The 21,933-nt window shown below is 42.3% G+C and overlaps 2 long non-coding RNA genes across 6 annotated transcripts; one reads left to right on the top strand and one right to left on the bottom strand.

Moving 5' to 3' along the window:
• Positions 1–1,404: 1,404 nt before the first annotated feature.
• On the bottom strand, positions 1,405–5,075 carry LOC124665471. 3 transcript variants are annotated; one of them, XR_006990568.1, is made up of 5 exons: positions 4,537–5,075; positions 4,165–4,445; positions 3,891–4,020; positions 2,362–3,800; positions 1,405–2,183 (listed from the first exon to the last, which is right to left on the bottom strand). It is a non-coding gene; the product is annotated as an uncharacterized LOC124665471 (long non-coding RNA). The 3 variants fall into 3 exon arrangements; XR_006990567.1 differs by having other exon boundaries at positions 2,362–4,020; positions 4,116–4,445; XR_006990566.1 differs by having other exon boundaries at positions 2,362–4,020.
• Positions 5,076–6,132: 1,057 nt separating this feature from the next.
• Positions 6,133–10,989, top strand: LOC124661119. 3 transcript variants are annotated; one of them, XR_006990095.1, is made up of 7 exons: positions 6,133–6,249; positions 6,417–7,068; positions 8,330–8,560; positions 10,026–10,085; positions 10,239–10,322; positions 10,531–10,812; positions 10,915–10,989. It is a non-coding gene; the product is annotated as an uncharacterized LOC124661119 (long non-coding RNA). The 3 variants fall into 3 exon arrangements; XR_006990094.1 differs by having other exon boundaries at positions 6,139–6,249; positions 6,398–7,068; positions 10,239–10,317; XR_006990093.1 differs by having other exon boundaries at positions 6,139–6,249; positions 6,398–7,068.
• The last annotated feature ends 10,944 nt before the right edge of the window (positions 10,990–21,933 follow it).

Genomic DNA, 21,933 nt, shown 5'->3' with positions numbered 1-21,933 from the left:
CAAGATCTGGAGTTTCCCCCAACGCCACCCAATCTGGCCCAGATTTTCACCGGCGTACAAGGCGCCGCCGGAGGAGAGTCACCGCCACTACCCCGACCAGGGGCGCCGCCCTGGTCGCTGCACGCAGATGAGCCGCCACCACCGCCCTAGCAGCCATGGCGCACATCTCCGGCGTCTACCTCCCAAATCCACCTTCGGGGGCTGGGCGCGCCGCCACCGCGGCAAGGGCCGGCGGCAGCGGCGGCTAGAGGAGCAAGCGGAGGGGACTGTAGGTGCGGCGGCGCGGTAACGCCCCGGTGTCACCCTAGGGAGCGACACACGGGCGCGATGGTTGCTTTGTATCGATAGGGCCCTCGGCAAACTTCTTTGCTTCTAGGCATTTTCATTACTAGCAAAGAAGGGCGCGGCGGCACGCCGCGCCATGTGGTGGCTGGACGATGGTAATTCTTGGCGGTGTTAAATACTTGTAGATTTTAGTATTTTTTTTCGTTCTTTTTGGAATTGTGTTTGTTCTGGCTTTATTTTAAGGCGCAGCAGATTTAATTTTTTGTGTGACATCTTTACATAGATCGATGTGTCTCACAAAGGGCAGATGATTGTGTTTGTATCTGCAGAGATGGACATGCATTCTTGGCTTCTCATTTTCCTAGTAGCAGTATGTTTCAGTTTTGGGCGAGAGGAGGCAACCCGTATAGTGACTGTAAGGCCAGCGATAAAATACATAATTTATTTGCACAACTCTTAGGAGAGAATCGTTTTTCTCTATTAATATTGCAAATCCCTTTCCCGTGTGACATCAGTTTGTCAGCGGATAGCAAAGCTAAACCTAACTTAAATTACACTTAAGTAGCCGGAAATATTCGAAGGGTGGGTACATGATCTATATCTAGTCGAAGCCTCTCTCAACCTAAATTGATTTTGCACACTTGTCGAATAAGAAGAACATCTTGAGCCTAATGCGCTGCTATATACATATTTTTGCAAAAAGAACCAGTTACTCCGAGTTAGATATATAATATTGCAAAGTTGGCATTACACATGTCTATAATCGAAAAAAGATTGGACCTGGACACCTATCCACTTCTTTTTCAGAAACCACTACTTGTTTCACAATCTAACATATGTCATTAAGTGCAAAATATTATTCAAAAAGTGACGCAAAAGAACTTGCACATATATTCTAACCGGAGGCCTTAAAAGAGATTGAAAACAAAGTTCCATTATGTGTGTAACCAAGAACTTCCACATAACTACTATAAAACTCCGCAAAAAATGGAACCTGAAATATATCAGCTAATGGTTTGCCATAAGCTAATCCAAAAATGAATAGTGAGCACCACAGCTAGTTAGATGAAGTACATAGACATCAATCGATAATCGATAAATTCATAAAGGAACAAATTATGAAAATAAGATCACCTAGAATCAGTTTTGGCCAAATATTATTAAAAGATCAATTAAAGGCCTGTGTGCTCTCCAATTCCAATATTATAAAAGATCTTCATGCCAAAGAGGAACCAATATCTACATAGTAACATAGTCGTACAATTAGACTGGAATTAGAAATCAAAATCAAGGCTGCCTCTCACAGTCTAACAGGTGCTGACCTAGATCTTCTGAGCTGCATCGTTTCCTTTGATTTACTCATCTCTGTCACGTGTTCAACAAAGAGAGTAATTGGCTGAAACTCATCTTTAACCTGTTTAGTCGCAACACTTGCCAAGTAATAGCATACCTCTCAGTCCCTTTCTTTCTTATTAGTGCCAATAACTCATCAACACCACCAAAAATACCACAGGCATCTTGTGGTGCTGACGATCGATGATACAACCGCCGCTTTTTGTAAAACTTCTACTTTCTGCAGTACAGTATAGTGTACGCACAAAACAACACTGCTAATGATTATGCATTGATACATGCTCATAAAACAGATGGGAATTTAGCATCCCTTGACTATATTGCAGAAAGTCGGTCACTTGAAAATATAAGCGTTGTAATTAGATGTACATGCATGCTTGATGTCAAAAAGAAAAAAAGTAAGTGTCCACAGACTGTTTTTCATAATATAGTGGTACTGACAGATAAGGGGTTAAATAACTCATCCTCCCTTCGTTGGCTTGCTTGTGAAGTAGGCAAGTTCAGTTCATAAGCAAAGCAGATAAGTTGAAGTCGAAAAGTTACTCCTGTTAAGTAGATTGGCAGCATACATCAGTATTATGTACATGCATGCTTGATGTCAAAAAAAAAAGTGTCCACAGACTGTTTTTCATAATATAGTGATACTGACATATAAGGGGTTAAATAACTCAAGTTAATTGCATGTATTGTGTTATGAGTGATAATAAATGAATGATAAAGTACCTGAATATTTAGAAGGTACCTCCTGGTCAACCAAAATGAAGTCCAGCTCAAACAAATTTTGGTCATCCCTATGTTCCCAGATTTGAGCTGGCATGCAAAGTGATCTTCCATTGAAATCCTTGAGGTAACAGATCCTTCACCAAAGATGTCTGCATGGCTGCTCTTCTAATGAATCTGCAAGAAAATATGTTCGGTAATGGTGGACATGAACAATGGTTACCAAAGGCAGCTCCAATAATGGAAAAATCAAATATAAATTGGTCAATTAAAATGGATGTTGGGGAAAGGAGCAACCTAGGCCAAGGCATAGACCAAAATAATAAGGGAACCATTAAGAAAAATGGAATAGTGACCTAGGCTGATGAATAGATCGAAAAAATAGGGATTCAGTAAGAAGAAAGGAAATAAGTCATGCACGATGGAGGATCTACCTCATCCTGTAGAAGGGGTTCCTATTGGCATACAATGATACCTTGCAAGATTGGCGGCTAAGGATGACACAGAGAGTAAATACCTAGGAAGGCAAATCAGAAGAGGGAGGCAGTACGGGTACCCTAAAAAAGAGGAGACCGTTTAACGCAAATAGCTGAAGGGGGAACACGAAGCCTGGGCGATCCCCTCCTCGCTGTTGACTGGCCAGGAAGGAACCCGACAGAGCAAATCACCTGGCTGCATTGTATAAGGAACTATGATACTTTACCTCCGTTCTTTACAATGTATGGAAAACTAAGAGCGTCCATTGAAAATTGAACTTTTTGGTATGACGCATTTACACTTGAAGATGGCGAGAATTAGTAGGGCCATGACTATAATCTAGTTAAAGAAAGAGCTGAGGCATAACCATGTTTTTAATTTTATAACTCAATATTACATGCTCGGAGAAATTACTTAGTTTTATTCTCCGTTGTTGTGCCCAATCGATCCTCCTACATTCAACTTTAATTGCTTTCACTACTTCACAGCCTCAATGGCCTACCATTCTACTACCAACTGTTTTGGAACCTGGTAACAATATTTCTCAATAAGTGTGGGGAGAAACAATTTTGAGTTTGCCTTTTGCTATTCTATCGAATCCAATTTCTTGTACGTCACCTCATTTATCTTGCTGAATAAACATGTCTGCCCATACATGGTAATCAAATGTTATTACACTGACATAGTACACAACAGCAATATATGTTGTATCTGCTCACCTACGATTAATAGCACCATTTGTAAGATAAAAAACAATGAAAGAGAAGTGAACATAGAATGGAAACCCCCACTCACTATTGAACAAATATTTACTTGTTTAGGCACAACTAAAATGACAATCGAAAGGACATGGAAAAGAAGGTACTTGCTATCATCTGAAAAAGAACACCCTAAAAATGGAGGATAAACAGAGCCAATGGATATAGTCAAAGATGGATCAATGGAATTAGTAGCACCGGGATCACCTAGACAGAACAACAAAGACAACCCACTTAAATTAATTGGAAGCCCAAAAAAAATAGAGACGAACACCATTGTCATATCCAACAGGTCACCTGTCGAGACGGAGTTAAATTTAAATCCTGGTCCGCTTGATGCCAGTAGGAGGCCAAGTGCGCAAACAATTCGGCGCCGACCACAAAAGTTGCGCAGCCCAATGGCCTCCTGGTGTTTGGGAGAACGCCACTGCAGAACAATAATCATGGGAGAAATATTAACTGACGTGGAGCTATCCAAGAAATCATCACATATATTGAAAAGGTTGTCAATGGCTGGAATACCTGAGCGGATCAGGGAGTCGCCCGACAGCAGCAAAAGCAGAAAACTCACCATGAAAGATACCCAATTGCCGATGGGTGCGCCCCGCGTATGGGGTACGTAGGCACAGGCTGCATAGCTATGGTAAGCAGCCGCAAACGGGAAACACCGGGCCTGCCGCAAAGTGCCGCTCGGCTGCTCCGATCTTCAGGTTTTGGAATACACTCCGCGCACGGAGGAGAGCCCGGCGGCGTTGGCTGCGACTGCGACTCCGTAGCGGCCGAGCGGCGTCTGTACCGAGCCCAAGGATGGTGCTGAGTGCTCAAATGTCCTGGCCTTGTTCCTCCTCTGCCCTACAATTTGAGATACAACAATTAAAATTTGCAAAAGAGGCACATCATATTGGATATAGGTTCGGTACATAGACAGTGGAGGAGGTGCCACCTCCACGAAGCCTTCCCCATCGACGGCCAGCTCCCACTACCGCGCCGCCGGCGCTCGCCACCGCACCATTCGGCAGAGCAACGGCACCACTTGACGTGGTCATCTCGCGCCGTCCACCACCAAGCAGGGGAGAGAGAAGGGCCCGCTGCCGCTGACCGGTCTACGCCCATCAGCGCGAACAGGCATGGCGAGGAGAGGGGAGGGAGGAGCGGAGGGGCAGGGCCGGCGGCATCTTGGCCTCCTCCCGCGGCTCTCTCATGGAGGAAGATCTTGGCCAGGGAGAGAAGCTCCCATGGGAGACCGGCGGAGGTGCAGATCGAGGGGCTCCTTCCCGCGCCGCCAACCATCTCAGGAGGGAGAGAGAAGGATGTCCAGCTCCTCCACGCCGCCATCCGACTCGTGAGGCAGAGGGCCGCGTCCAGCTCCTCCTCCGCTCTTCCACCCGGCTTAGAAAGGAGAGGAGCTTCTTCTCCGCGCTGCCGGCGACCTTGGTAGGGAGAGGGGCGTGTGCCGCGCTGATGGCTGGAAGAGGGCGGCAGCTAGGCAGAGACAACATTGGCGGCGACTGCGACTCCATGGGAGTAGATCAGAGATGAGAGAATAGGTGGGACCAGGAAAATAAACCAGCACCGGAAAAGAGGTTGGAGCGAGGCGAGTGGTACGTGTCGAGGGAGGATACATGCGTCATGACACCAATCAATGTAGAGCTACTCGATTTTTCTAGATCTAGCACCGCTTTGTTTAGAATCTAAAGGTATAATAGATGCCCCCAATCCCCCATGGGGGTCTCACAACGATCTGAGCATGTGAGCCGTCGGATTTTTACTGTGCCTAGCTAGAAGGTGAATCTTGGCCGTCCGTTCTGAGCCTGGAGTGTGCCTTCCCATTCGTTTCCCTTCTAGATAAAGCCATGCAACAGCGCTGTTCTACCCGCCTGCAGCTGCACGTGGAACCCACATTCATCCGGGTCCACTCGTCATTCACCTGGGTATGTTTTGGGTGGGTCACGTGAGACTGCAGCTGGAGACAGAACCAGCGGGGCAAAACTTCCCCCAATCAGTGTCTTCTCCTCTCTCCCCAATCCCCACTCCTTCTCCACCCCTCCACCCGACCCTCCTCCTCCCAGCCCTTGCTCCGACGACCCCCCCCCGGCCCCCCGCCTTCTCCGCCTAACCGGCTACGGCCCCAACGGCCGGAGGCCATGGCGAAACCTTACGGCCTCGGAAGGGCAGCGGCCCAGGCTGGAAGCGACGCTGGAGATGGAGGATCTCATCCACAACTTTGTTTCGTCGGGATTTTCTGACCGGTCGGATGCCTCGCCTAGCAGGACGACGACGAGCTCGGGGAGGGATAGGGAGGCGGCAGGACATGAATCGGCGTGAGCTCTTGGGGGAAGGAGGTCATGGCGGCTAGGGTTTCCACATCAGGTTCTGCTGGTGATGACGCCATGGCTGTACCTGTGGTTGCTTGGTCGGCCAGATCTGGTCGCTGGTTTGTCGGCTGACCCGGCAAGGGCAGGCTCTGCCTACTTCCTCGCACTGTCTCTTTCATTCCACATAATTTCTCATCTTTATTTCTGCAGATGGTTTTGTATCTCCTCTAAGTTGTTCGATAACAATCCAGGCAGTTTGCGGGAAGATTAATGCCTTCGTATGCTCTGCTATCTGCTCAGTAATTCCTTTCTTATGAAATTTCGCTGCAGTCAGCTCTCAGGTATTTGACTCCCGGACATGTACAATATGTGTTTCTCTCCATTATGTGAGTTGAACTACAAAGCTATCATTGATGAAAATGTCTGAGTAAATTCCTAAATTTTATTTTGTGAGTGATTGTTTGTGACACATCGGATAATATTTCTCAGATTTGAAGCCCACCTACAGGTCCCTCGGTCCCTTCAGAAGTACCAGATAAGTGCACTGTATGTTGTGTTGATCAAGAGCGGGGAAGGAGAGTTTAGAACATGTGTGAGCATATTATTGTCAGGTAATTAATTTGGATGCACTTAGTACTTTTCAGCTGTATCAAATGCATAGCAGCATAGCTGCACTGCATCTTGATGATCGAATTCGATGATTTATGTTGAATGTATTGAGGGTGGATAATGGTGCCAAGATGTTGTAAATGAAAATTTGGTAATATTCGAGCTAAAACTTAGTCATACTAGAAACTAATACCAGCTTGTGATGATGTAAAGATGATCCCTCCAAGGCTGATTTATTTAAAGTGTAAACACTATCTAGAACACATAATTCTTTACACAAGAATGAGCCATGACGGTGGCTATTTGTCGACCTTTGTAAGGACACCAGTACATAAGAGTTGAATTATCCTATTAAGACTTGCCACCTTTGATTTGTTGAGATATTTATAATTGTGCATGATATCTAGCTAATATGCAGTTTTGAGGATTTCCTTTCCTTTTGTTTCAGATGAAATAATTTTTCTACAGGGCAAGGATTACTTTCTACTTCACTGGTCAGGGTCAAGCTATCTTCGAAGATGGCTCCAAGGTCATCTGAGCTCCTCCATTTGGTCAGTTTTTATATATTAACTGAAGTAGAATTTGTTTCCGTAGAATGTGTGTGATTTCTCCTTGATTTTCGTACTCTCTACCTTCATGAGCTAAACCTTCTAACTTTTGTCTCAGAAGCCGGTCATGGTTGGAAAAAATCACCTCATTCACTCCTCAGAATCCAGTCATTTGAGCACCAGAGACATGGTGGAATGAAATATTGGCTTGCATCATTCCAGGTTCCAAGGTGTATTTCTTTCCTTGATCTTCCTATAGAAATTTACGAATGACTCTTTGATTCATTAGTGGACTTGGATGTCATATATTCCTTAAACACCTCTTCATCAAACAGTTGAAATGTGCAGATCAAACATTGTCGGTGGTAATAATAATTGTAGAAAAACTTAGTCCATTTCCACCATTGTTTTGCGTACAACATGTGGCCAAGAGAAACTGGAGCACATAGAAATGAAAGATCCATCTCTTTGGTTATGTTGTAGGCTTGCAGCTTTCCTTTTGTGTGTCATAATATGCTCTAGGATTAGTTGATGATACATTGATACCCCTCCTTTAGCTGACCATCTATGAACTATGCTTTATTGTCTGAAGGTTGTATCATAACTAGAGCGCATGGAAGTTATTTTATACTGTAACTTTTATTTTCAAAAAATAACTTATTTATGATAAGATGTGTCTCAGCCCTTAGTAAGTAAGTCACATTAATTTGTTTCTCCTTTTTGATAATTATTGAAGTAATTCAAATATCCAGAGACATCTCTATTCAATTTTTTAGCTTCTGAATATACTACGACACTATTATTTCAGCTCCTGAATGCTGAAATTCCCGGCAAGCATCTGATGTTTCTCCTGATTTTGTGGGTACTTTGTGGCCGTGCTTGTTGTTTGACTGATTTAGCATCAAATTTTGAATATAATTGACTCATGTTCACTTCATTATTTTCCCTAATATATATAGTATTTCTTTTATATTGTAGCATCTGAACAGAATCACAGACTTTGAACTGGACTAACGCACACATGACAAGCACATCAGTGTTTCTTCTCTTATGTTCACTGCAAAGTGAGCATAGAATCACAACTGAGTTGTTTGGTCTGTACCATGTTTTGATTTCAATCGGAATAGAATTTTATGTTTGCCTAACATTGCTCTCCCTTAAGATATTAGGTATAATGTCGTCATATGCATTATATGATTTTAATCTGTCACATGCACGCTAAAATCTTTATGTGTGTGCTGACCGACACCATTTTTTTCTGCAGTGGCTTTGGAAGGGGTGGGCAAGACCATGGCTTGTGTGATAAATGGGCAGACCGGTAATGTTGGACTTCATGGCGGTGTTGGACAGTTCCAAGGAAAACATGGGATCCTTCATTTGGTGATTCGGACAGTGAGCATTTTCCGCCTATTGTATGTCAAATAAAGCCATGGTGGAAAGTGGAAACTCACATAATTTGTTTGCAGGGTCTTGCTGAAATGGGATGAAGATTTATGTATGTTCTTACTTGGAGGTGATGATTTGTCCCCCCCCCCCCCCTTTGTCTTTTTATATTCTGAATTTAGATACGGTGTTATTTTAGTTATTATTTCTAGGAATTTCAGCTAGGGCATGAACATAAAATCTTGCGCAAAGAATTGTGTGCCTTTTGGTACATGTCCTACTTTTATTAGCATATCTGGTATGAACTGAAATCGGGAAAGGTAACTTTTGTTTGCTAAACATTGATTCTTTATATGCCTATGTGGTTACTGATTTTATGACCAGTTTCCATATAATTAAATTGATGTGCTTACATCCCTTGGAGAGAATAAGAAGTGAAGTAACATACAACTTCCATGTAGTTTCCGGTTGTCGTTTTAGCTTTCGTTGAGTTCTTGGTTTGCATAGGGGTGCTGCTTATTGAAACTCTTCGGACATAAATTCTATGCCCTGAGTTGTCTACGTGACCTGAATATTTTTTTCTATCCATGTACAGATTATTTAGTTGCTTGAGCTACCCTTTTAGATGGCCAGACATGGGTGCTCTCAGGCATATTCTGTAAGCATACAGATCTTGCAGCATGTAATCTAATTGTTTTCCTCTAATCTTTTTGTTTAAAATTTGATAAGTTTACTTCTAGGTTCAGATCTTCCGCTCACAATATTTGGTCCTTGCAAGCAGCATACATTGTGTAATTTCACATGTCTTTGATAAATTGTCAATAAAGGTTTCTTTTCCTTTATATTATTATACTCTGAAAATAAGAATAAAGAATTATTTTTTCGAGATGGTAAAATGTCAGTTTAAAGTCATTTGAAAGCTACCACATATAGCATGGAGTAAATCAGTGTTGTGCCTTTTGAGTAAATGTCAGTTTAGTGTGTTTTTATATGCGTTCCAGTACCAGACTCTAATTTTGGGTTCTACATTTTTATGCGTAAAAATATCAATGTAGTTCGTTATGTTGTATCATTAATACCACCTGGGACTTCTATAACTTTGGGTATCTGTAGCATAAAATATATGGTTGTGGGCTGAGGTTCATCTATGCTTCATCATTATCATGGCTAGGTTAGTTCGTAATCTTGCTCTTTGTATTTATAGGTTGGTGGCTTTCTCCATGTCATTTTTGTCATGGGTGGTATTTACTTGCTAAATTTCTATGTTTATCCAGATCCCCCCCCCCCTCCCCTGAAGTTCTTTGATCCATACTTGCATTGGTCTTGCACAATTCTATGAAAGGAAATGTCTAAAGAAAATCAATTTTGTGTCTTTCATGAAAGGAAATGTCTAAAGAAAATCAATCTTAACTTTGGGCGGTTTAGCCATAAGTGAGGTGTATTGAATCATGAGTTGGTTCATTGCTGCACGATGGAACATTGAGATAAAAGCTCCAGCCTTTTAATGTGACCTTTTTAATAAAAATATGAGTTTTCCCACATACCCGGTCATCAATGTTTTATTATTCACTATTCAGGTACCTTCACGTCTTGAAGACATTCTATTAAGATTGCTATTTCAGTGCAGTAAATTTCAGGTGGGGGCATGCAATCTATGCATATTGTCATGTTACTAAATAAAAAATTGTTTGTGATTTGTTTAGCATCTTATTAAATAAATTATGTAATGAGTTGTCTCCTTTACTCATCGTGCTTTGTCCCATTCCTTTTCTTAACAACCTGCTGACCAGATTTGTCAAGGAGGTGGAAATACTGACGGTGGTCTCATTAGGCTGTTTGATTTAGCCTGAACCGAACGATATATGCAAGGTAAGGTACCTAACTTCTTTCACCAACACCACCTACACTAACTGCTATACACATATATTTCTATATCATGGTCTACTATACAATTTCCTTAATTTATTTTTCGCTTGAAATTGTTACGTAATTTCATTTTATGGCAAAGGTTATAATCCTCAACTTATTTATTTGTTCAGTGGTGTACTGGTGTTTAAATTTTGTGATACCCGTAATCTGCAGGTTGGAGGCCCCTCTGCATTGTAAAGGCCATACGGACAAACATACAGATTGTAGATTTTCGTCTACTTCTTCTTTATTGGTAACTACCATTGTCTTTGCTTCATCTCTGTAATGTTGTTCACACTTTGTAGATTCCACCTTTCTCATTCTATTATCTCTAATTGTTATGTTCAGGTAAAGGATGTTTCTCCTCTATTCCCATCCTAGGGCAATTAATTCGTTTTACAGATAATGACTATTAGTTGGGTTATACGAAGCACCAGATTTTACTCTGGATGCCATGTAAGTGAAATATAGAGTGCTTTCTTTAATTTGGTTTTTGATTTATCGTTCCAGTTCTGTCCATGTTTTCCTTCATATTGAAAACTGCATGATATTCTGTAGCTTCTTTAGCAAGAGTATTCACTGGATATACTGCCATAAGGAAATGTACTTCCTATTGATTAGCGCTCAAGGAAAACATTAATGAAGACGATGAGTCTCCTGGTCTCCTGCCTACATAAGTAAATGAAGAAGCAAACTATTTTGCTCTTTTATTGTATAAATTGGTTTGCAAGATAGTGATTTGTCACCAATAGGATGACCACTAATTTAGAGTTTAGACTGTCATGTCTGTACTACTTGCTAACCTTACGGAGCAGCATCAAGAACTTTTTTTAGTGATAATCCAAACATGTACAAATATGTTTTCAGTTCTTAATTAATCATATAGTTTTGGTTAGTGTGATTATCCTGAATATACTATTCTGAGTATGGTAAAAGTAAGTAGTTCTCTATCTCAAAAAATAAGCTCGGAAGATCATCCCCATTTTTTTGTCTAATTTTTATGCATGAGAGCTTCACACAGAAACAAGCATAAAAAGGCTTCAGGTTTTGGGAGCTGCACACAGAAACAAGCATCAAGAGCACTTCTTTGTACTGCTAATCCTAACATGTAGAACTTTGTTTTCAGTAGCAAAACCATGTAATTTTCATTTGTTTGATCACCGTAAATATATTGTTCTGCATATGGCGTAAATAAGTAGTCCTCTATCTTGAAAAGTAAGCCTAGAAGGTCATCCCTGTTCTCTTTGGTCCATGGAATAACGCACGAGTGGTGTATGTGTAACAGATAGGCACTATTTTTTTTGTCTAAACCAAATGAAGAGAAAGGATTAATGGGAAAAAGAAGAAGAGGTCACCTTTAGTTACCTTTTTTTTTTTGCTGCTGACAGCTTCGGTGATTCGTCTCGGGGCAGACCTGGTAGCATGGCGACAGCATCCGGAAACACTCACTCTCCAGTGGCTTATTGTTGATAATGAGCCAAGCCGCCAAGCTGGGAGTCAGAGACTCGGGGTAGTTGAAGAAAATCTGCTCCTTTTAACTTTCCGCTGCACATAATTGGGAGTATTGTGGGCTTGCCTGGTGCCGCTTGATTCTTGAACTCTGACTACCGGTGCTTGCATGGATAGTAAAGGAAGATGCAGTGTCCACGACCCCGCGTCGATCAGGGCCAGCCGTAGCTAAATTTGGGAGGAGGGGGAGCTGGTCGTCTGAGAAAAGGGGATCTGGAGTTCTGGACAGATACTCTACATGGGACTGTGAAAGAGAGGCCCCAACCTTTTTCTGGAAGAGACCCCCGACCAATTTCTGGAAGAGACCCTACACCTACATTGAGTGGCCAGCTTGGAAGGTTGGCTGTCGGTTTCTGCCTCTGTATGCTGCTAGCCATGGGTAAGATTCGTATGTGATTAGTGGCCTCTACATAAAGTTAAAGTTCGCTCCTTAATTTTTTGTATATAAATTAGAAGTGTAATGAACGTTAGTTCAGTACCTATTGGCACGGCGTCACTTCATTTGCAACATAGATAACTTATGTTATTTACCTGATTAGCCTACGCCGCGCCAACATGCCTACTGTTAGTTGTTAAAAGTAGTATCAGTTTTCCATCTAAGGGCATGTATAATGGGGTGACATCAGTCTTTTCTTACGGTTGCCACGTTAGATTTTTTGCTTAATTAGTTGGAGAAAAGATATTGAAGAAAATCATTGCTAAGTGTATATATCCCAAGATATTTTTTGTGTAAATTTGGATAGAGCTCTACTGTATATATTCCGAAGAAGATCCATATTACAACTATACACTGATTCATAGAAAGTATATTACTTAGGTACTTCGAGTCTCAACCAAAATAATTTTTTGAAGTTGATTTTTTATCTTTCGATAATGGAATCATATTGTATGATGCGACTCTTGCTATACTACCCACCTTGACCTACTCCTAAATATCATCCATTTGTATAGATGCTAACATAGTGTTTTGCCCCAGCTTATTATCCATCGATTTGTATAGATGCTAACATAGTGTTTTTCTTCAACTTATTATCAAGTCCATTACAAAACAATATTTAGTGCGAAATACCGGGGTCGCGCGCCAAGGCGCGCATCAAAATCTAGTCAGCTGAAGAGATGCATGTGGACACCCGACAAATTGTGCAGAACACCAGCGTCTACCCCACAAGGGCCCGCCATTATCCCAGTAGCATCATAGCTATGGACACCAACGCAGCTCCACCAGCAAAGGAAAATAAAGAAAGTGTGTAGGAAATTTTTTTGAAGTTAACAACAATAATACTACACAGCACCGAACTGTACCAGGAAAGAATCAACGAAGATCAATCTAACCAGGAGACACACGTATCAATTGGGTGTTAATCCAAAAAAAAAAAAACCAAAAATCTGAAAAAAAACGAAGTTGTTAAGGTTTAATATAGTAGTTATTATATATAGGTATAATTACAAGAGTATTCACAATAGGTTTAACCGGTCCTGCATTCCTTCCTTTAGGCTGATTTTTTTCTCTATGTATGATCTGCGAAAGATATTTGTTCAGCATCCCGAGGCAAATCGTAAAATCTTTGACCTCTTGCTCGAAGGAGATTCTATTTCTATGGTTCCATATACTCCGGGAACCAACAATGATAGAATTGTCGATCAAATTTAGAGTGCTTCTTTGCTTACTATCATAAATCATATCAATCAGACATGTCTATCAGGTAGAGAGTTGAAAACAACGGTTCCTCTGCACGAACGGCATAGAGCACCAACTGGCTTCTTTGGGACAACACTAATATAAATCCGATGTGAATCCACTTGCTAAGATCACAACATCCGTGTGACCGTGTCCAAGATCACCCAATTAATACTTTTTTTAAGACCGGGATTCTCCCCAATTTTATAAAACCATGAGACTTTGTTGGTGCTAAAAGGAAACAAAGCGGTTCGATCATTCTATGAGCTGACAATTTTCAAGAAATTCATTCATTTTAATTTTAGTTGTTTTATGATCTATATTATTTCTATGTAGGTGTTTCATTTAGATAGGGACATATTTTACGACTGGTTGGGGCACCAATGGGGCAGAAGGCCCCATAGGTCTGGACCCGTATGACCCCATACAAGAAAATATTTCGGGGTTGTAGATCATATAAGGGTGTGCTAGTGGAGATCTCTAACTCAAAATTTAGTGGGAGGTTGTGGACCGTCACCAACATGGGGGACGGTGTGGGTCAATGGACCAATAAATTTAGTTTTTAGGATTTAGAATTTTCAGTTTTCTAATAAAACAAAAAACTTGTAAATCACTCCTAAATTTTTTAATTAAATTTTATGAAAATAATATCATCTATATCTTTATTCTTTGACCTATGTTCGAACTTCTATGAAAATAATTAGTCTATGGCAAATGAAATATTCATTATGTATGCAAACAAGATGTTCGTGCAATTTATAAAACTTGTTTCACTGGAAACAGAAGTTCGAATAATTGTTTTCTTCAAATATGTTCCATCTTCTACAAAATGTTCATGCATTTCATATAATATTATATTAAAAAAATAGAAACTAAAAAGGAACTCAAAACTGTAATATGGAGAAGAGAATATAGACACAAACAAGGCCGGCCTAAAATGGAGGGTGCGCAGCACGCATTTGGCTCCTGCTCACCGGGCGGCTATTAGGAATTTGACCACTACTGATCTAGCCCGATATCCCCAAACCATTTTATGGCCAACCAATAATATGGCCTCACTAAGAAAAGGCCTGTACTTTGGCCTCTCTCCAGAACGAAGGTACGCTGTGGGCCTTATTTTCTCATGTAAGCTGAGTCTCTGATCCTGCCAAGTGAGCCCAAATAGGAAAAACAAAGTTAAAACCGTTGGCGGGATCACAATCACAGCTCCATCCTTTACAGCCACAATGACACCATCAAACCATCAACATTCGGAAGATCGGGGGCAACTTTACTTAGTCCGTGACCTAATGAACTACTGTACACTTTATCTCCACTAATAATTAATAAATAATTAATAATAATATAAAAAGGGAGAGAGGGTGGCGATCCAAAGGATTTTAGCCATACAGCACGAATCCTACGGTCGAAAACGTTTTGGAACGACCGAGCGGACCATTGTCCGTCACCCACCATCCCCACGATCTGAAAAGAGGACACCTCATCATAATCACAGTCCCCTCTCCCCACCTCCATCATCTCCTAACCGCATCCGCCTTCCCGCCGCCACCCCACGCATAGGCTCCACGCCGCAGCCCGCGAGCGCCGCGCGAGCCTGCAGGAGATCCCGAGAGTGGTAGAGATCTAGGGCCATGGGGAGCTCCAGCATCGCCAACCCTGGCCGATTCCACTCCACCGTGGTCTGACTTCAGCGACGGCTGGGCCACCTCATTCTCCGCCTCCACCATCTCTCGCCCCCACAATGGCGGCACCCTTCTATTCCACGACCTCCACTAGCTTATTAGCATTCATCTTGCTGAAACTCAGTATCCTGAATCTTGGCGTTGGTTTGCTGATCTTGGGAACCACACACCTAGAGGGCAAGACCTACCCAGAAGGCAACGCACATGAAGTGGCCAAGGCTATGCATGTAGAGTGTACTGGTGTTGCGGCGGTGTCGTCACAGGCAGCAGATTAGTTGAGCGGCGGCTAACTGGTGTGGTGGTGGCAACTGGCAACTGTACTGGCCTATGTTTCTTTCGATTTTTCTTATCTTCTGATTTTCTTGATTCATCGGTGCCGTTCGATGTTGTGAAATACATTAGTAGCTATTTACATGCTTATACCTTATCTTTAGCTTTGGGTGTTGATAAAAAAAAAACATGATTTCACTTCTGATTGCATGCACATAAAAGATGCACAAGGTATATACAACTGAATCCTCGAAATAGGCTTTCGCCCCGCTATATTAATATAGCAACCAACCGATACAACAAGCACGCTGGGGCTGCAACACAACCAAGCCCAAAAGGAAACACAAGAGAAAAGAAAGAGAAAACAAAGCCGACACCGGCAGCTTGACAAGAACAAGAATGACTCGCAACCGCTGCGCCCTCTAGAGAATGCTACCACACTCCTAGCACGCCGAATCGCCGCGTATCAAGCAACACCTTCAACAAGGAAAGTGACGACGACGCCACTGCTGCCCGGACTGGTCCTAGGGTTTCCCCCGATACGCGGAAGGGATTGGGGAGGAGGGACTACCGACGCCCTTCAGGAAGGCAAGGCGACACCCGCAGGCATCACCGCGTCAGTGTCGGGCCTGCCGACAAGATTTCTCCCGTCCTCCAACCCCCAAACCCGGACGATTCTACGTGCTCCACCAGACTTGCCGCCCACCAGCACACGCCACCGCGATCTTGAGGCCATCCTCGATGTCTCGCTGTGGTCGCCGGAGAAGGGCCTAGACGTAGAGACGAGAGACAGCCGGGTCGGGGGTAGCAGCACCTCAGCCGAGCGGGAGGGAACTACCTCCACCGCCTTCGCGGTAGCCGACCGGACATGGCAGCGAGGTCAAACCCGCCCGGCCGGGCCCAAACAGGCTCGCAAAGACCTCGCTACCACGTTGCAGCAGGCCGGCCGGAGTACCGCCTCCACCCAGCCACCGCCGTCGCATCAACTCCACCTCCAGGGAGCATCACTGGGCACCATGCGCAGCCCGCCCGCCCAGCCCCTCTGGGCCCTGAACTGGGCCCAGATCTGGGCCGAGAAGGCCCTGCCATGGCCGCCGCCCGTGCAACTTCGCCACCAACGGTCGCGCCGCCGCTCCTCCAACCACCCGACGCACGGGTTCCACCCCGCCGCGCCGGACCGCAGCCGCCGAGGTGCACCGCCGCCCGCCAGGACCCCCACGCCCCCAGCGTCGCGACGGGTAGAGTCGACCCCGTCGCCGCCGGCACCGCCCAGGCAAGGCCTGGCGGCTCCCGCCGACGGTGGCGGCAAGGGGGAGCGCGAGGGAAGGAGGGGCGCCGGCCGGGGAAGGGCGCGGCCCGGCCGCCGCGGAGGGGGGGGGGTGCGGCGCGGGTCGCAGGAGAGGAGAGGGGGTTTCGGGCCACTACGCTCTCGTATATACAACTAAATAATCGGTTAAATTCCGTCCGCTCCTTAACCTACTCTATTTGTTTGTTGCAACTGTGCCTTGCCTCCTTGAATTTTATACAGTTTTTTTTGTTTGTTTCTGTATTCCTATTTTCCTATCCGTGCAAATTTGTACATACAAGAAATTCTTCTGTTGTTTAATTCCTAACTCCGCCTATGTTGTCTCAACATAGCCGGTCCCAAGCCCGGGTAAAGGAGGAGGGTTGTGATAGGCGAGGCGAGCCAACGTAAAAAATCCAGCCACTCTTATGGAGATGAAACCCAAAGGAACCTCGTTGGGGCGTAACCCTCTTAGCGACGCGCCACATCGGAACCCGGGTGTGGTGTCAAATGGGCAAGGGCCGGGCCGTCATCCCCTTGGTGGCGCGTCGTATCTTGACCTGGATACGGTGATAAGTGAGCAAGGGTCGGGTCGCCGCATCCTTAGTGATTCGCTGCACCGACGCCCCGGTGTAGTAAAAAATGAGCAAGGGTCTCCGCATTTGACTCGACGAGTGCGGAGGGTAAGGAAGTTAGCCGAGCCTAGGAGGATACGCTTAGGTAGCTGGAACGTAGGGTCCCTATAATATCCCAGGTATTGGGGTTACAAAAATAGAGGAAACAGATGTGTGCATTGCATTCATGCATAGAAAATCCGGGGAATTTTCGCGCTTTAAAGTAAAACGATCACAATGAATCGAAGTTTCACTTGACCTTGGTGGAATTGAATTAGCTCATCAAGTCAAGCGCTATAAACCTCAATGTGACTTTGCTAAAACCTTGTTTTGGGTAGAGATAATTTGATCTAAGGGGTTAGATCAAATGGAATTAAAATCAACACAAGAACTTATTAATCAAGGAGCAACTACTTGATCTTATTAAAGATAACAACATGATATTCCTTGCCACAACAAATGAACATCCAATTAATTGGAAATCAAGTAACAATAATTGGAGAAACTATTCTTCACTTATCTTCTCCATGTCTTAAACTAATACTTGATCCTACCATGAACCTCATGGTATTCATTCTATTTCAATCTTGGAAACAAGACAAGGAGATCAACTCTAGAAGCATATATTCTTCTCTATTACATATTATTATACTTCAAACCCAGAGAGGTGAGAGTTCTATAGTATTTATTAGAGAAGCAATGGAAAACCTTAAGCTCAAACCTTGGATATACATCCATGTAATCAAATCATCATCTTTCAGAGAAACCCTAGGATGTTATTCAAGACAATCCCTAGAGAGAGAATCCATTTATGTTAACCATAGATATTGATGATCACATCAACCTCTAAGGAGCCTAACCTTAGGTCAGTATTAAAGACCTTCCAAAATGAGAGAGACCAATCATATTAATTCTAGCTTGACCTATTTAAGAATAAAGGACAACCTTTGGACTAAAGTATTAGGAGTTAAACCATTTCATTTAGGAGTGGTGAGATAGCCAATACCAAATGGTGTAAGATCATATCCATGAATTGATGAAGTAAAGTAGCAACTAATCCAACTAAGCATCTAGGTGGAGACTTAACCTTTACTATCTAATGAGATCTTGTGAACATACCATAGAACCTAGAATAATCCATTCCTATATAAGAGAGCTCAAGTTATGGTGTTACACTCAAGTTAATGAGGCAACACTTGGACTTGGGGAAGAGAACTATCTATATAACCAGATGATTATATCATCATTGATTAAGTAGAACCTAACCTAACATCTCAGGCATTCTCCTGGGATATAAACTTAAGAGGCAACCATAGTAGTCCCATTCAAGAAGATAAATTAGAAGTGCTATACTTAGTTGATCAAGACAATACTTAATCTTGGGAGTGAGAAACCTAATTCTTGAGAGATAACTTAGGAAGCCAAACCTTGATCATTATAAATTGAGTGATGATCATAAACCCTAAGAACTTGAGGTAGAGATATTAAGAACAAGTTGATCATGCCTAATCCATGATCATGCTCTTGAGGTATGTGAGGATAAGTTAAATCCTAATAGGATAAGTAGATATCATTCACCACATGAAATCATAGGGAGGTAACCAGTAAGCAACCATAGGCTTATATTCCAACCAAACTACCCACATTTACATTAAACTTGTGAACCACTTGGTGATCATAAGTAGAACTCTATCACATCTATATTACAATTATTCCTCAATTCAAGGACCTAAGAAAACCTTAGAGTAAAACTCCATACTTAATATGGTGAGAAACCATCCATCCATATGACCAAAGTTATCTATAAAAAGAACTATAACCACTGTAGTTACTTTAATGATTAATTGAGGATAATAATAGAAGTTAATTGGTAGAAGATAAAACCAATTCTCAAATCCTTAGTAATTAGAGAAGCACATGAAATATTAAGCAAGTAACCATTTTATCATGCATTGGGAAGAGTAAATCTAGCCAATGCAATGTGGTGGCATCTCATCTCTATAAATAGGATTGCATCCTCATTAATATCCTATGCTTCAATTCATGAACATAAGAAACCCTTGTGCTATATTTTCTAATTAAAACCCATAAGTGGTGATCAACCACTTATTCTTATAATTAAGACCAACCCATGATGAGAGTAGTATCTACTTTAGGTGTTAATAAAAATATAATACTAGTGCTACCCTTGAAATAGGATTATAATAATACTTACAGGCCCTTAACAAATAGATGCTCACATAAAATGTTATGCAAGTAATCAAATTATCAAATAAGCAATCAAGCCCCTATAAATATTCAGGTACATGAAATCATGCCATTAGATCAACTCCTTAAATTATAAAATTTAGGACACATAAGATAACACCCTTGAAATCCTATTTCAAAATAGGAAATTAAGCATTAAGACCACAATGCATTAATCAATTCTTGCTAGATAAAACAAAGCAACATATAACCTGCTATAAAAGGTATTACAAGTATTATAAATACTTGGAATTCCAATAAAAAGAAAAGAGAATTTGTATTTGTTAACATAACTAATTAAAATATTATGTATGTTGAAACTATCAAATCATTAACAATCAAAATAGTAAGTCTCAAGTAAAATTATTACTTAAGAGGTAATTGCCAAGTTAAAAGTATTTGCAAATATCTGCAAGGCAGAATTGAATTCAAATTTGAATTCAGCAAATAGAATTTCAAAACAGAAAATAAAAAAACAGAAAAAGGAAAAAGGGAACAAGGCCTCACCTGACTTACCTGGAAGGCCACCGAGCCCAGCAGCAGCCCATGGCCCAGCGCCACTTCGTAGCCCAATACCCCTTCGTCACAAAATCTCGACGACGAGCTCGTCCTCATCCCCTTCCTTCACATGGGCGCCAGCACGAAGACGTGCTCTGTCTTCTCCTCTCGCTGGCGATCCCTCCTTGAACGACGACGTGACGAGGCCCTCTCCAACGCAGTATAAAAGCTCCAGGACGAAAACGAGCGTCGAATTCTTCCTCTTCTCCTAAAAATTCCCCCACACCCGAAACCCTAGCTGCGCCGGTCACCATTACCGCCGGCGATTGGAGCATCCCCGAGCCAAGCTGAGCACACCATCGTCTCCGCCGTCCTCGACATGCTCTCGTTGCAAAAGGAATCAGACCGGGTCGAGCTGTAGCCTCGCCGTTGAGCTCGTCTCTTCGACGGCCGGCGACATAAAATTCGGCGATGTAAGCCTCCATCGACTCCGCCGTCATGCCCTACGTGCTCACGGTGAGCCGACGACCTTCCCGAGCATCCTAACCTCCTCTCTAGCGCCTCGTACCGTGCCCGCGCCGTGTGACCGTCTCCGCCGCCGCAGCAAGCTCATCGCCGGCCATGCTCCGGTGGTCATTAGCGGGCGGCGCTGGTACCAAAATGCTCACGGCGGTGTGCTGATTCGAGTAGGGTAGTTAGTGAGGCCGCGCGAGCCCGGGAACGGCGGCGCCGTTGCCGACATCCCGCCGGCAGTAGGCCTCCAAGCCACCTCATCGATTTTGACCACGAGTCAAAGCCAACGTGGCTGCCACGCTGGAACTTGGCCCACTAGTCAGTGGCTAGGGGTAGTTATAACCCGGGTACACTTATTCAGGTTTCTGTTTTAAATTTAAATTGAATAATTACTGCAACTTCAAATAATTATAGAAAATTCAATTTAAGTACGAAAAATATAAATGAGATATCAAAATTCTTATAAAGATAAGCTCTATCCAATAAAAATATAAAATGAAATTTTTTATTTTTAATAAAAATATAATTATTTAATACTTGTTATTTAAGCCATATATATAAATTCTAAATTCAATTAAAATTCAATAATTAGTAAAAATTTCCAAAAGTAAATAAAAACCAGTAAATAAATAAAGAAAAGATTAAAAGTAATTTTCTTTATTTGTTATTTTGTTAAATCTTTATTAGAGAGATTTAAACCCTGATTAATAATTACCCTAATTATTAACTGTTTAAAAATAATAAAATGCCAAATCCAATATTATTTTTATTTCCAAGTTACTAATAACTTCAACTTTAAAATGAAGTTATTAATCATAGAACTATATGGTTAATAGCAAACCCTAATTCCATATGGAATGATATTACAACCCTATCATTTCATGTGAAACCCAAAACCCTAATTCAATTAGGAACCCTAGATCCATTACTTCATATGAACCCTAAATTGTTCCCAAACCTAAACCCTAAGTAACTTGTGATCATGTTACTTCATTAGTAATCATAGATTCATGTCTAGCAACTAAATACTAGTTCAAATCCACATAAAATATGGGAACCCTATCACTACTAATTAGCATCCCATGTGTTCATCTTCATCAGACTTAGATAATCAAGTAGGGGTAATCAAGTGTAAACCCTAGATCTTATTCCCAAAACCATCATCCTTAACTAACCTTGGTTAGCATCACACCATTGTGATGAACCCTAATAGTAACCATGACTAATGTTTATCTTACATACCATATTCCACTAAACCCTACTAGTGTGAGATACTTATGA

The sequence above is a fragment of the Lolium rigidum genome, chromosome 6, assembly GCF_022539505.1.
Source record: "Lolium rigidum isolate FL_2022 chromosome 6, APGP_CSIRO_Lrig_0.1, whole genome shotgun sequence".
In the NCBI taxonomy this organism is placed as follows: domain Eukaryota; kingdom Viridiplantae; phylum Streptophyta; class Magnoliopsida; order Poales; family Poaceae; genus Lolium; species Lolium rigidum.
Note: the sequence above shows the minus strand (reverse complement) of the source record. Positions and strands in the feature narration are given on the sequence as shown.